This window comes from Hevea brasiliensis, unplaced genomic scaffold, assembly GCF_030052815.1.
Source record: "Hevea brasiliensis isolate MT/VB/25A 57/8 unplaced genomic scaffold, ASM3005281v1 Scaf170, whole genome shotgun sequence".
Lineage (NCBI taxonomy): Eukaryota > Viridiplantae > Streptophyta > Magnoliopsida > Malpighiales > Euphorbiaceae > Hevea > Hevea brasiliensis.
In genome coordinates, this window is record NW_026614663.1 from 69,886 (window position 1) to 77,726 (window position 7,841).

General features: G+C 39.9%; 1 non-coding gene across 1 annotated transcript; it reads left to right on the forward strand.

Moving 5' to 3' along the window:
- The first annotated feature begins 3,845 nt into the window (after positions 1 to 3,845).
- Positions 3,846 to 3,952, forward strand: LOC131176566 (small nucleolar RNA R71). The gene has a single exon (XR_009146576.1). It is a non-coding gene; the product is annotated as a small nucleolar RNA R71 (small nucleolar RNA).
- Positions 3,953 to 7,841: the final 3,889 nt, after the last annotated feature.

The following is a 7,841-nucleotide window of genomic DNA, read 5'->3' on the forward strand; positions in this document are numbered from 1 at the left end:
ATAAAACTTCGTAGTATTTTTCTGAGCACTAAATGAGCTTAGAAAATTTTGCAAAAATTATATACTAACCCCCGTATTGTGGGCTTTATGTAGGTACCTTCAATTCGAGGAAATTCAACGGTTGCCCGGGTCTATAAATTTTGAACCAGACAGACAGGCTACCGAAAAAGTCTAGGAATTGGGTCGAGATTTTGGCTACCCCACCATTGTCAAACGTCCCGAGCGCATTCCCAAGGTCGGAATCGGCATAGGTAAACCCGAACCTTACTTTTTCTTAATTGTCTAGTGCTTGAATTTGATTAGAAATCTATAAAATATTCTTGGTAGCTCAGAAAATTATGATTCCTTTTGCATTAGTTTAGTAATATTGCTAAGGACCGCGGGGCAAACTTTTAGAATTTTTAGAGCTCATTTGGGTAGTTTTTGCAAAAGGGTCAATTATAAGGACTAAACTATAATTTTACATATTGTGATTGATGACTGTTTGGATGGGCCCCGGAGGGGCTGTGTGATGTGATTGAATTGTGGGTGTATGGTTTGTGGATATAGAAGTGTGTTTTAAGCCCTTTTGCAGGTTGGGTAGGTCCTAGGTATAGGGGAGACTCTGTCGGATTTTCGGCACAACTTAGGACATCTTTGGTCTTTTCTCAGTTTTTATTGAGTAAAATGTATTAAATAATTGTAATAAAATTATCAGGTGAGCCGAGACAGCCTTCCTCCTCCGCCCAGCCACCACAGTGACTGCGGTTAAGTCTGTGAGTAAAATATTAATTTTAATTATAATTTCAATATTATTATATATTCAGACATGCTCATGCATCACTTATATGTATATATCTATGTAGTTAAATATTAGGCACATTTTATATTACATTCTTAATTGATGAATTGCCATGGGTATTGTTTGTGGTAATTTGGAGCAGTGTGCGTGCATTGGCGTGCGTGTGATATGGTACTGCATATGGACAGGACGAGTAGACACAGCTTGAGGGATACTCCCTGGGACCTGATCCTTCGGGGTAGACACGGCTTGAGATCTTCGCTGGGACCCCATATTTGGTATATTAAGCGAAAGTCCGACTTGAGATCTTCGCTGGCAGAGGTTGGATTAAGAGAGTTGTATAGGGGATCAGCTCCCGTATATGCATTGTTTGATGTTATCGGGTGTGTGAGTGCTCCAAATTGCCTTTTTACTGTTATGATATGAAAATGATGACAATGTTGCATTTCACTCCACAGGGTGCATTAGCTTTAGATAACTATAAAGATTATGGTTAAAATTGATATTTTACTCTCTGAGTCGAATGCTCACTCTGGTTTATTTATTTTTCCAGGCTATAGGAGGATTATTGTTGTGGTTAACCTGCTTTTCTTCTTCCACAAGTGTTAGAAATATTTATTTGATTTGGGTCTGTAATATAATTGTCATGTTGGACCTGTAAACTTATTAAAGGCATGTATGTTGGACTGGATGAGGGAGCTAAGCTCCTATTTATTTTTATGGCATCATGATTATATGGAGGGTGAGCTGAGCTCCCCAGATGATAATATTGTGTTTACAGGTTAGATGAGTCAAAAACTCCCCGTTAAATGGTCCATTTTATGGCTGGACTCTGTCCTGTTGAATTCTTGAGATTGGGCCCAAATGGGCCTTAGAGTTGGGTTAAGGAATAGTTAGGCTTACTACAGGCCTCGGGGGCTTTAGGCTAACCCAGGTCTTAGTGCCGGTCCGGGCCATAGGTTAGGTCGTGACAAGTCTTCTTTGGTGTTCGATCATGGGTTTACTATTTTCTTCCATAGGTATCCTATGCATGCAAATCGAAGGGTTGATTCCCTTCAGATCTTCTATTTTATACCCTATGGCTTTGCTATGGATCCTAAGTTCTCTTAATAATTTTTTCTCTTCTAACTTAGACAGGCTAGCATTGATTATAATAGGATATTTAGAATTTGAGTCCAAAAATGCGTAACTTAGCGAGGAGGGGAGAGGTTTAATTGGTTTGTTCCTCCTTCAACTTCTCCATCTCGGAAGCCTTAGCTAAGGGTAGGGGTGGATGAGTTGCTAACTATTGTGCACAGGCTGCTATTTTTGTATTTTCATCATCCACTGTGTGGCTGTGCACAATACATATTTCAAGAGGATCTTTAGGATGTGTCTTATGAAATTCTTTTTCAACTTGTTCGTCAATTATGTCAACCTTGAAGCATTCATCAGGTTCAAATTTGTGTTTCATTGTGTAGAACAAGTTTAACTCCACTTCTTCTTCTCCTACCTTGAGGGTTAGTCGCCCATTTTTGACATCTATGATGGCTCCTGCAGTTACCAAGAATGGTCTTTCCAAGATAATAGGAATTTGAACATCTTCTTCCATCTCAAGGACAATAAAGTCTACTGGAATGAAGAATTTGCCCACTTTGATAGGAATGTTCTCGAGTATTCCCACAGGATATTTAATAGATCGATAAGCTAATTGCAATGAGATTGTTGTAGGCTTCAGTTCTCCGATCTCCAGTTTTTTGCATATTGATAGAGGCATTAAACTGACACTTGCCCCAAGATCGTAGAGGGCCATGTCTATTTTCTTGTTACCAATTAGGCAGGGTATGGAGAAGCTTCCTGGATCTTTCAACTTTAGAGGTAGTTTGTTTTGCAGTATGGCACTGCATTCCTCTGTTAGAGCTACTGTTCCATAGTCTTCTAGCTTTCTTTTTTTTGACAGAATTTCCTTAAGAAATTCGGCATAGGATAGCATCTGAGAAAGTGCTTCAGTGAAAGGGATGTTGATGTAAAGTTTCTATAAAACCTCTAAAAACTTCTCAAACTGCTTGTCTAATTTGGCTTTCTGAAATCTCTGTGGAAAAGGAAGGGGAGGCTGGTATGGCTCTGGTAATTTCTTTATCTTCCTTGCTTCCTCTTCCTGATCTTTCTTAACTTCTTCCTCCTTTTTCTCTGCTTGGCCTTCAGATTGGTCTATGGTTTCCTCTTTCGGTTCTACCTCTGGTTGTACTAGAGTTCTCCCACTCCTCAGTGTAACTGCCTTATAATGCTCCCTTGGGTTCATTTCTGGTTGGCTAGGTAGTTTGCCCGCAGCCTTACTTGAAGAGCTTACTTGCTGAGCGATTTGATTCTCTAGTATCTTGTTATGAGTAGCAAGTTGGTCCATTCTGGAAGTCAGCTGTTTAATCAATTCAGTTTGTTGTTGTTGAGCTGCTAGGAATCCTTCCATCATGGTTTCCATGGTCATTTTCGGTTCAGGTTATTGAGGTTAGAGAGGTAGTGATGACTGTGCAAAGTTTTGACCTCTGTTCTGAAATCCAGGGGGTGGTGGTGGTTTGTACCCTTGTTGCTTATTTATTAGCTGGTTCTACTAATTGGACCATGAGAAATTTGGGTGGTTCCTCCATCCAGGGTTATAAGTATTTGAATATGGATTGTTGGGCTGTCTCTGGTTAAAGTTTCCTCCATTATTCACATAGTTCATCTGTTCTGTGGAGGGTTCATTGAAATTGCTATATACTGAACTCATGTATCCTCCTCCATAGCTGTCCTCATGTTGACTGTTGGTACCAACTACGTTGGCTTGCATTCTTTCGAGTTTCTTTATGAGCTTATCAAATTGAGCATTTATCACGCTTAGGGCATCTACTTCTAAGACCCCTACAGTTCTCCTTACATTTCCTCTTTCATTTGACAACACATAATTGTGGTATCTACCCTTTCTAGAAGTTTGAGTGCTTGTGGCACTGTTTTCTCCATTAGATCACCTTCTGCAGCTAAATCAACTGTGCTCCTTGTAGAGGGTAGTAATCCATTATAGAAATTTTGCACTAATAGCCAATCTTCTATGCCATGGTGTGGACATTCCCTCTGCAAGTCTTTATATCTTTTCCATGCGTCATAGAGTGATTCTCCTTCCTTTTGTCTGAAGGTGTTGACCTCAAGCCTCAGTTTTGCAGTCTTTGTAGGTGAAAAATACCTTGCTAGAAAAGCTTGAGAGAGGTTTTCCCAAGTAGTGAACGTTCCAGCTGGTTGAGAAAGTAACCACTTCCTTGCTCTGTCCCAAAGGGAGAATGGGAATGCTCTGAGTCTCATTGCTTGATCAGACACTCCATTCATCTTGAATGTATCACATAGGGCAAGAAAGCACTGGAGGTGATAGTATGGGTCTTCTGTGGGTGAACCTGCAAACTGGGTCTGTTGAATCATTTGGAGCCATGCTGGTTTTAATTCAAAGTTATTGGCTTCCACTGTGGGTCTAGTGACACTGGGTTAAAATCCTTGGACAGATGGAGCTCCGTAATCTCTCAAGAGTCTTGGTCTATCATTATTATCGGCCATGGTTGGAATTTCAGGATCTCCTTGACCGTGCTCTTGATGTTTCCTTTCCCTCCTGATAGCTTTTAGAGTTCTATCTATCTCCAAATCACAGTCCAAAATTTCTTCTGGATTTGTTCTGGTCATATATCAGATCAGGCACCTAAGAGAAAAGAAAAGAAATACAACCAGTAAAATAAAATTAAATAATAAATATAATTGCCTAAATCAGCTAGATTGCATATCGCTTGATATTACTAAAACCAAAATCCCCAGCAATAGCGCCAAAAACTTGTTTCACTATTTTGCAACCACTGCAAGTGCATGGATCGCTAACAAGTAATAAAGTGATGAGTAGAGTATCATTTCCACAAGGATTTTGTTTAGCAAATACCAATCTACATAGTAATTTTGACTTTCTAGGCTATTGAATACTTAGGGAATGAAGTTTGTTAACTTTAAGCACTAGAATGGTAAGCTTAAAACGAAATGATTTATTTTGAAGCGATTTTGGAATTAAGATTTCACACTTGAATCTTACTAGGGATGTTATCTAGTTTATTTACTGAATTAAGGATCGTTTTCCTTGATGGAAATCAGTCCTAAGTTATCCTAAATCCTCTCTCAAGGCATCTAGGATGTATTCTAATTAACTCAAATCCTACTTTCGTGGTGATTAATTTAATTAAAATCTTTTAAGATTTTTGATCAATTTTGAAGTTCCACAAAGGTATCAGCCTATGTCTAGGTCAGAATTCCTAGGTTCAAGATCTTGATTTTCTAATGTTAATCTTCACCTTTCAGTACTTCAATTAACATCTACAATCATGGCTAAGTGGGTACCAGCACATAGCATGTATTAAGATCATAAGAAATTAAATCAAGAAACGAATCTCAAATTCAATAAATAAAACTTAGTGTTCATCCATAATAATAATTACAAGCGCTACTCTCCTAAATTCAGAATAAGAAAACTACTCACTCATGGTGAGTTCAACAAACATCATGATAAAATCATGATAAAAGATAAAAACAGTAAAAAGTAAATCATGTAAAAGAAATAAAAACAATAAAGATTTGTCTAGGGAGATGAAACGAAGGAACTGAAGAGAGTTGCAGCTTTGATCTTGTGGAGCTTCAGCTAGAAAACTTCTTTTGGCACTAATGTTTCTCTCCTCGAGACGGCTAGATTTCTCTCCTTCCAAAACTCCTCAAAAGTGCTGTCAAAGGATAAAAGAGAGAGCGAATCGGCCGAACCAACATAATAAAAACCAACCCTTTTTCTGATATTTTCTTTTCTATTTATTGCTCTAGGGTTAGGTCATTTGTGAGTCCAAAAGGCCTTAGTAGTCTCGTTTGAATCCGGAAATAAGAGCGGGAATTCGAGTCAAAAACTGGTTGTCACATAGTACATGGTCTGTGTGTCACTACACGGGTCTCGGCATGTCGGGCCATGTAACTTACTGGAGGAGAATTGTGAAATCTTGCATTGGCACAGAGAGTTACACAGGTCTGTGCCAACTACACAGGCTTGGTTACACGGGCCGTGTACTATTGTTCCCATAAGGTGCTTCAAGCTTGTCCCCGGCAGAGACTTACACGGGTCCCTGTAGATTGCACGGGTCTACTTACACGACCCTAATACTTGTGTTTCTCCATTGATTCTCTAGGCTTTCTTCTAGCAGAGAGTTACATGGGTCTAGGGCTTGGTTTACACGACCCGTGTACTTTGTATCAGCAGCAATTCTCTGTCTCTTGACTTCTCCAAGCTTTCCTTTGCACTCCCATACTCTGGGGCTTCACCCAAACACCTAAAATGATGCAGAAAACATGGAATTAAGGGCTTGACAATACAAATTACAAAAACTAAAGAAATCAACTACTATACATGAAAATACTTGCCTAAATGCTATGAAATAGTATACAAATGTGCTTAAAAATATCTATACAATTCAAGTGTATCAGGGATGCATATGATTGGTGGAAAACCATCCCCCATAGCTTGGTAGAACCCCTAGTACTGACATGAGACGACTTCATCAGAGAGTTCAGATAAAAGTATGTCCCTGATGCCTATGTGGACTAGAAGCTGTAAGAGTTCTTAAGTCTGAAGCAAGGAAACAGAACAGTGGCAGAATATGAAAAGGAGTTCTCCCGCTTAAGCCACTATGCAGGGAGTCTCCTATCTACCAGCAGAGAAAGATGTAAAAGGTTTGAGACCGGTTTAAGGATATAAGTGGTTGGATTCAGACATAATAACTTCTCTGAGCTCATCTCTTAAGCACTTGAGTTAGAAAGAATTGAGTCAAAAGGGGCACCAGTGAAAGAGAAAACAGAGAAGACAGAGAAATCAGAAAAAGAGAAAAGTGGAAAGTCAGCGGATCAAAGTTCCAGTGGCAATACTGGAAAAAGAAAAAAATTTGGGGGATCAAGCAGAGGTGGAAGGTTTGGTAGGGGTAGATTTTCTGGGCAGAGACCCCCTTGGCCTGGTCAGCAGACGACTAGGAGTTCTCACCCTCCCCGCCCTTGTGAGACATGTGGCAAGACCCATGGTGGGATATGTTACTGGGCTACAGGAGCCTGTTTTAACTGCGGGGGTACGGGGCATCTAGCTAAAGATTGTACCAGTGCCCATAGATTTGGGCCACCTCCTACTACTATAAAACGATCTATTCAGAGTTCTGCTACCAGAAATTCACAACCAGTTAGCAGAGATAGAGGCAGAGGTCGGGGCAGCACTTCAGGCAGTCAGGGTACAGTAAACCAGTCAGAAAAAGGTAGTGCTCCAGCTAGAGTCTACATTATGAGACTGAGGGAAGAAGCTGAAACTTCTGACATTGTGGCCGGTACATTCTCTATCTCTGATCAAGATATATTTGTATTGTTTGATCCGGGTTCTACCCATTCTTATGTTAGTGCTAGCATCATTGGTTATCTTACTGTTCCTTGTGTAAAAATGGATTTTGAGGTGCTAGTAACTAATCTGCTAGGACAAGAGGTTAGGGTTAACAAAATGTATAAAGATTATCCTTTAGTGATCCAAGGACACACCTTTTTATCTGACTTGATAGAAATGCCCTTCAGAGATTATGATATCATCTTGGGCATGGATTTGTTAGCCAGGTATCATGCAATGATTGACTGTAGACTGAAGACAGTCACTTTTGATCTCCCTCAGTATGGTGATGTGGTAATAAATGGGGAGAGGCAGTTATTGCCATCAAACATTATTTCAGCTGCACTAGCTAGAAAAATGATCAGAAAGGGATGTGAAGCCTATTTGGCACATGTGGTAGACACCCAAGTGGAGAGTCCAGCATTGAGGGACATCCCTACAGTATGTAATTTTTCGGATGTGTTTCCTGATGAGTTGCCAGGATTACCTCTGGAAAGGGAGGTGCAGTTTGAAATAGATGTTATTCCTGGTGTGGACCCAATCTCCATTACACCTTACAGAATGGCACCTGCTGAATTAAAGGAGTTGAAGGTGCAGTTGCAAGAATTACTTGATAAGGGCTTCATTCAC